The sequence below is a fragment of the Abramis brama genome (genome assembly GCF_963993115.1).
Source record: "Abramis brama genome assembly, chromosome: 15".
NCBI classification, from domain to species: domain Eukaryota; kingdom Metazoa; phylum Chordata; class Actinopteri; order Cypriniformes; family Leuciscidae; genus Abramis; species Abramis brama.
The window spans coordinates 35,962,107-35,969,961 of record NC_139977.1 but is presented as its reverse complement, the minus strand read 5'-3'; the positions used below and the strand labels follow the sequence as shown (position 1 = coordinate 35,969,961).

The 7,855-nt window shown below is 35.8% G+C and overlaps 1 long non-coding RNA gene across 1 annotated transcript; it reads right to left on the bottom strand.

Annotated features, from left to right (window-relative positions):
- Window positions 1–2,196: 2,196 nt before the first annotated feature.
- On the bottom strand, window positions 2,197–6,750 carry LOC311098004. Its single transcript, XR_014609355.1, has 4 exons — window positions 6,644–6,750; window positions 6,278–6,475; window positions 5,512–5,550; window positions 2,197–2,755 (listed from the first exon to the last, which is right to left on the bottom strand). It is a non-coding gene; the product is annotated as an uncharacterized lncRNA (long non-coding RNA).
- Window positions 6,751–7,855: the final 1,105 nt, after the last annotated feature.

Genomic DNA, 7,855 nt, shown 5'->3' with positions numbered 1-7,855 from the left:
CCCTCATGTTGTTCCAAATCTGTATGAGTTTCTTTATTCGGCTGAACACAAAAGAAGATATTTTGAAGAATGTCGGTAACTAGACAGTTGACAGTATAGCCATTGATTTCCATATTTTTTCCTACTATAGCCTATATTTCCTAATAACTACATATTATATTATTATGATATAATATTATCATTATTAGTAATTATTTTGAAAATTATAATAATATTTATCAGTAATGTATCAATATAGATATTACAGTACAATACCGTATAATTAATTACAGCAAAAGCAGATCAAATGACGAAATACAGTACAAATACAGTAAAGTACTATTTGGTAGTGTACAGTACTGATCTTGTGTACTGTAAAGTGAATTACAGTACAGTTACTGGAAATCGAAATATATGCATCATGGATGGCAACCATGCTGTCAGTAATGTACTGTAGAAATACAAGAAAATCGTTAACAGAGAAATTGTTTCAAAGATGCACACAGTAAATTACTCTAACGTGAATGCGTTGATTGATTCCTAGGTTTATTTTGTTATGAATAAACAAATGTGTGATCTATAAAGCAAAAACCTTACAATTAAATTTGAAATGTTGTAATGTTCAAGTTTTTGATCTAAAAAAAGAAAGATGCGCAAAGAAAATGACTCTAACATGACCATATTGATTGATTCTAAGATATTTAGTTTGTTACAAACAATGTGCAATCTGTAAAACAAAAACTTCAAAATTAAAGCTGAAATGGTATACTGTTGAAAAGTTTTTGACCTTGAGAAAAAGCTTTAAGTATATACTAACAATTTTTGTGTTTATTATTTAATTTTATGTTGGTACATTTTTGTGAAGTACACCTGTTTTGACCTGACGTCCATTGAAATGGACAAAAAAAATTACAATTAAAGCCAAACATTTTTTAATTTTTTTTAATTTGGTCTCATTTATAGAAGCCTCATGAGCTGGGAAAATGTACTTTTATATTTTTCAGAAACTTAAAACATAATTCAGGTCTGAAGGGGATATAGTGCTCAGTTCACAGATGTATGAAGCATAAATGCTGTAGAGAACAGGTCATAACATGCTGCATATTTCAATGAAAACACTTGCTTTTATGACTTAATTGTTCCATGATTTTGACCTATTTTCTTAGGAGATCGTGGTTTGTTTTCTGGGCCTCTGGTAAGAACACTTCACTTTACACTGTTTCGTTTCTAACTGTATCAAACACACACAACTGAAAGAAAAGCAGGGTTTACAAAGTTGAATTGACTTACAATAAAAGCTACACCCATGAGTACAGAAAAAATAAAGTTTGTGTTAATTAGGATGTTCAATCCTTCAATAAAAAAATATTCTAATCTTCAATAAATATGAAAGCAGCAGCAGCAGAGCGTTACTTTCATAATGCTTTCTAAAAAATAATAGCAAAATATTTTTGGATGATTTCTATGAAACACTCAAACATGTTATGGGTCATGCGCTCACATATTGTTTTCAAAATATAGAATTATGATCATATTAAGATCTTACGGATGGACAGACAACAATATGAGATTTGTTAAAAAAGTTATGATTAATGTAATATGCACATTGCCGTTGTCTGCACTGATTCAGACAATTGATTATATATAGTCTCAGCCAAACAATGCAATCTTAACAGGTCAGAAAAGATCTGTTGTGTGTTTTTCATGCTTAAAGACACGCCTACTTGTATAATAAATAACTGAGTTTAACATGCAGAACAGTTTTGTGTGAACTCTAAACAAATTAAAATTCCATTTTCATCATGTTTTTGTAATATCTGTTGAGTAACAAATGAACACAAACCACACTAAAACCATAATGAAATGCATAAACTACAGTCTCTGATGAACATTTTTGCTAATTTGTGTTTCGTAATTGTTTTGCTTTAGAAACTTCACTGAGAAGCTGTTAAAACTCTAAAACAAATGAAATACACACATTATGAGAAGGATGTTTTTTATTCTTTGGACAGTATTTCATAAATCAGTGTCAATGAACAGGCGGTTTCTTCATGTAGACAACATGTTAAATTATCTTTTCTTCCCATGACAATAATTGAAAAATCTCAGAGTAAAAAAAAAAAAAAAAAAGATATATATATATATTTATACTGTATATATATATATATATATATATATATATATATATATATATATATATATATATATATATATATATATACATACATCAATCACAAATGTTAACATTGCATTTTCAGTTATACTTTTAGATATTTTTCAGTAATAGGCAATGTCAGAATAAAAATCATAAAAGTGCATCTATCCATCATAAAAGTGCATCTATCCATGCACTTTTATGATGGACAGACGCACTTTTATGATGGGCAGATGCACTTTTATGATGGATTCACTCATCATAAATTCACTCAGTCCATTCACTGCCATTATAAAGCTTGGAAGAGCCAGACATTAATTAAAAAACATGTACTGTATGAAATGTACTTATAAATATAATATCCATATAAATATAATATCCATTTATACACATTCATCTTATATTCTGATAGAATATATGATGAATTTTTATAAATGGATTTTACATTTATATAGTATATTCTGTAACAGTGCATTTCTTAACCATAGGCTTGATATTTTTTGATATTAAATGAATCTGTATTATAATAAATAATAATGCAAAAATATAAAATAAACATTGTTTAATCAACGACGATGATGGGGAATATTTTGCTGCTTAGATTATTAGAACTGCTGCTTTCTAAGAGAAAAGAGAAAAAAAAACATTCTCAGATATAGTATAACACAAACAAAGATCAATATAACAGATTATTGTATAATTTCTTCTCAGTTATAACTCTATTTGGTTGCCTTTCGAGGGAACTCAATACTGCGTCAGTCACTGATGCTATGGGGATGGCATGGAAACCGGTGTCTGAAGCACATGTGAAATCGCGCCATAAAGTTAATCGCACAATAATCTTATAAAGATAAGAGCTGTGTTCTTGTTTGATTCTCTCTCGAGGGATGAGATTCAAGTATTTGCACTGAGGGAAATCTGCTTTTGAGGGAGCTGAAAGCATTTTATTGTGATTCATTGCATTCGCTAGCCTGGATGCTAGCCGAACTTAGCCCCGCCCACAACATTTGAGGTCGGGAAGTTCGGTCTGGACTTGATCCGTTGTGGAGCTATTATGATTGGTTGGCTATTATGGATAGCTGTGATTGGTTGTAGGTCTATCCAATTGAGTGCAGAGGCATTTTCCTTCCTGGTTCGGTTGAAACACGCCTCATAATCACAGCCCAATGGAGCAGATCAGACTCATTCTGACTAGAATCTGAGTATGACGACGTCAGGCTAGTCATCCGCTGTGTGTAGCTCCGCCCTGGTTTGACTCTCTCTTGACGAATGAGAGTGGAGCGTCTGCACTTGGCGGTTTGGGTATCAACAGTGGAGATTGTATGCAGAGCATGGGGAGGAGTTTGACGAGAGTAGTCTTTTATTTGGTCTTCTCCTGTTAGCTCCATTGCTCTCAAGTCCCATTTTTAGATTTGGAAGCTTGCCCTACGAATTCTTCCAATTAAATATCGATATTAATTAAACATCAATGCTCAGGAAGTCTGTGGCTCTGCGGCCAATTCCAACCTGGCTTAGATTATATTATGTGGTGTGTCTAGTTCTCAGGAATTAGATGTGCAGAGAAAGTTGAGGCGGATGCTTTTAATAATCCACCTGGGTGGGTAAAGTGGGTAAGAATGTGAATGTATTTTAGAAAAAGCTGATGTTTTTATATCTCTTCCATCAGGTGTTTGTGTAAACATAGTCACTATATTTGCACACTTTCTAAAGTTTGCAAGGAATGGGCAGATGGATAGAATGAAGTGGACTACACATATCACTGTTATTGAAAAAAATTATATCGCAATGTATATATTGACATTGAATTATTGCCCATCCCTAAGTGGACTACACCCACTGTTGCCCCTCCATGATGGGATGTGAGAGTGCAGTATAGCACACTTCCTCAGTGAACTTGTGGCGGTAATATCATCCTGACAGATATCCTTATGAGTGTAGAGCTGGACAGGGGAACTTGAATGTGGTTTATGTCCACTCTTCACTTATTGTCCTCCCCAATTAAAGCTTTTACTCTACTAAAGCATAAAAATACCATAATATGTTTGCAGATATTTAGGAAACATGCTGAGTTCACATAATCGTTTCTCTGAAAAACACTTGTGTTCCATGTTAGGATGTCGGTTTTTGTTTTGGTGTGTGTGTGTGATCTCGCCCACTGGCAGTTCACCCAGTAGTGTTTCGACACCCCGGGATGCCAGTTGGCAGGAAACACATTGCACACATTGTTAGTTGGTGGGAAACACAGCTGGGTCAGAGATAGCAGATTCCACCCAACCTAAAAATCCTCGGTATCAATCTAAAAATCTCTATGAACAAGAGCATATTAAACGAGGATAAATCAACTCATCATCTTACAGTGTAATTCTCCTCGGCTTTCATTGTCAATTATGCTCGTTTCTGTTGCGTGTCCTCAAACTGGCGACTGGTGTGAGCGAGCTCGACCTGAACTCACCCCCTCTCTTCTGTCCACACACACACACACACACACACACACACACTCTCTCTCTCTCTCTCTCTCTCTCTCTCTCTCTCTCTCACACACACACACGCACTCTCTTTCTCTCTCTCTCTCTCACACACACACACGCACTCTCTCTCTCTCTCACACACACACTCACTCTCTCTCTCTCTCTCTCTCTCTCACACACACACACACACACACACTCTCTCTTTCTCTCTCTCTCTCTCTCTCTCACACACACACGCACTCTCTTTCTCTCTCTCTCTCTCTCTCTCTCTCTCTCTCTCACACACACACACGAACTCTCTTTCTCTCTCTCTCTCTCTCTCTCTCTCTCTCACACACACACACACGCACTCTCTTTCTCTCTCTCTCTCTCTCTCTCTCTCACACACACACACGCACTCTCTCTCTCTCTCACACACACACTCACTCTCTCTCTCTCTCTCTCTCTCTCTCTCACACACACACACACACACACTCTCTCTTTCTCTCTCTCTCTCTCTCTCTCACACACACACGCACTCTCTTTCTCTCTCTCTCTCTCTCTCTCTCTCTCTCACACACACACACGCACTCTCTTTCTCTCTCTCTCTCTCTCTCTCTCTCTCTCTCGCTCTCTCTCTCACACACACACACACACTCACTCTCTCTCTCTCTCTCTCTCTCTCACACACACACAAACACACACACTCTCTCTCTCATACACACACACTCTTACTCTCTCTCTCTCTCTCTCTCTCTCACTCACTCACTCACTCACTCACTCACACACACACACACACACACACTGGGTTCCACAGGACGTGTCCACATAGCATCAGTAACTAACGCAGCGTTGAGTTCCCTTAAAAAGGACCCAGGGGTTCATGCGTAACCCTTAGACGTATCTGTATGTCATGTGTAAATCTCTCACCTTGTTTGTGACTCTTCTGAAACTCTGCACTGTCAGAAACTGGGAATGAAAAACACAAAAGTCTGATTATTGAATTCATGCGTATAGCTCAAACAGAAGAGCATGTGACGGATTACATTCCTACTGAATGAAAGAACTCATTCATGAATCAGAGTCACTTGAGCTGAAAGCATCTGCAAAATGCAGCTGTGGAAATAATTTTACATACAGCTTACAGATTCAACAAAATGTGCAGAAATTAACAAATAAAAAAAAAGAGGGATATAAATATATATTGTATGAATATCATAAATATTGTATGATGTTGTCTTACCATGAAAAAGCATAACACATTACAGAGGTTTACATATGGTCCTCAAGACAATTTTAATTTCACACACGTCTAGTACAATTATGTGGTTTTGTGTTATTAATACATATATGCATATATATATAGTGTAGGCTATACTTTTTTCTTGATTTACCCTGAAAGAATGGAAGTGAAATGTGACAACATGTCCCATTGGTGGGGTTCATGACCATATTAAATATAGTAAATACACTAAGTTTCGTCATGTGTGGAAAGTTTATAGTTAGTAGAATAATATAATGTGTTACTCTTTTGTTTCAGTGTAGTTATTGATTAATGACAGATTCAGAATAGTAGGCTAAAAGTTTATGTATCGTGAATGAAAAGGCACAGTTTAGAATTGATTTGACTCCAGAGAAAGTTAAACAGCATTGATGATGAAATATAAAATAAATCATAAAAATCATAAATACTCACAGTTTGGTCTTCCACTATTAATGCTGCTTTTTCTGACTAGTCTCAGCGTCTTTTTCGGCTCATTAGATAGTAACTTTTTGTCCTTTTTGTTCACCATTGTTCTCTTTCTCTCTTGTGCATATGTTTAATTATCCTGCAGTTTGTGATGCTCCATAAATGTTCTCCAGTGCATCCGATTACACTCTACCTTTGTGTAATCTGTTTAAACAGTTTAAAATGTAATTATTTTATTTTAGTTGTTGTGCTACAGGTCTACAGTACATTTCAGTTTCACTATAATACAAAAAACATAAATGTCCATATTTAAATGTATTAATTAATAAACATATCTTCACTAAATAATTAAAGACAAAGTGTTATATTCACCTTGTGATGATCTGAAAAGAGGGAATCTCGACCACAGTTCTGAACTGACTGAAGTTCCTCCGTAGCCTATCCCACGCTGACAGTGTTGCCAGATTGGGACGGTGATTTCCAGCCCAAAAGCTCACCGAAACCCGCCCACTACAAGAAAAAAACGCCCAAAATGTTATGGCCAAAATAATATGAGATAATTTTGTCCCTCGTTATAGCATCTCTGGACATAATATTGTACTTAAAAACGTGAAATAAAAATAAAATAAATGGACAGCGTTAACTAACGCTCTTATGCCTAATGTAGTGAGTATTCAAGCTACGGAGAAAATTAAATAAAGTTTGAATTTGTCATGCTTTGTTCCCATCAGAGCTCGTGAGTGGAGAGCGCATTTCTGAATATTCCCTCGCTCATTCCGCTCAGGGTCGCTCGCTCAACCCAGGATTGACTGCTGGTACCAAAACATGTGGAATAAGGGCTGCCTCCGAATAAAGTTTTTTCTAGTCGACTAGTAGTTGTTCATTTAAGCCATTAGTGGACAAATCGCCCCTTTATATTAATTTAGTTACTTAAATAGGCTATAGGATAATGAGCGTTTACATAGCCGCACTCAGGCGCACGACCGCACGCATAAAGCTTACAACGAACCGTGATTTGATGTCGCTCTACTGCTGTGATCTATTAATCTAATAATCTATACAGTAATATATGGGGATAAATTGATGCCAAAACCATTGAAAATGGACAGACTAAAAGTCACAAATAGATATTACAACTTGTAAACACAAAACACAATCTACAAATAGATTAAAAATCCGCAAACAAAGTCCTCATGATCCGCAGATGTAAAACAAGATCTACAAATAGATACAAAGTCCTCAAACAAACTCTGTGTGATCCACAAATATAAAGCATGATCTACAAAAAGATTAAAAATCCACAAATACACACATCCTGATTCACAAATAGAAATCAGTGACTTGTACTTGAAAACCAGAATTTGAATGAATGCAAAGTGATTTGTTTGCGCATGAGGGTCATTATTTGTTTGTAGATTGTGTTGCATTTGTTTTCAGAATTTTGGCACAACTGTTTCGCTGTTTTTCCCATTAAAAAATCTACAAATGCTCTCCTCACAATTTGCAAACAAACACAGTCTAACTTGTATTTTCAAACCACTGTAAAAAGACATTCTTACCAGTGGCGGAGCCAGAGGGGGGTCC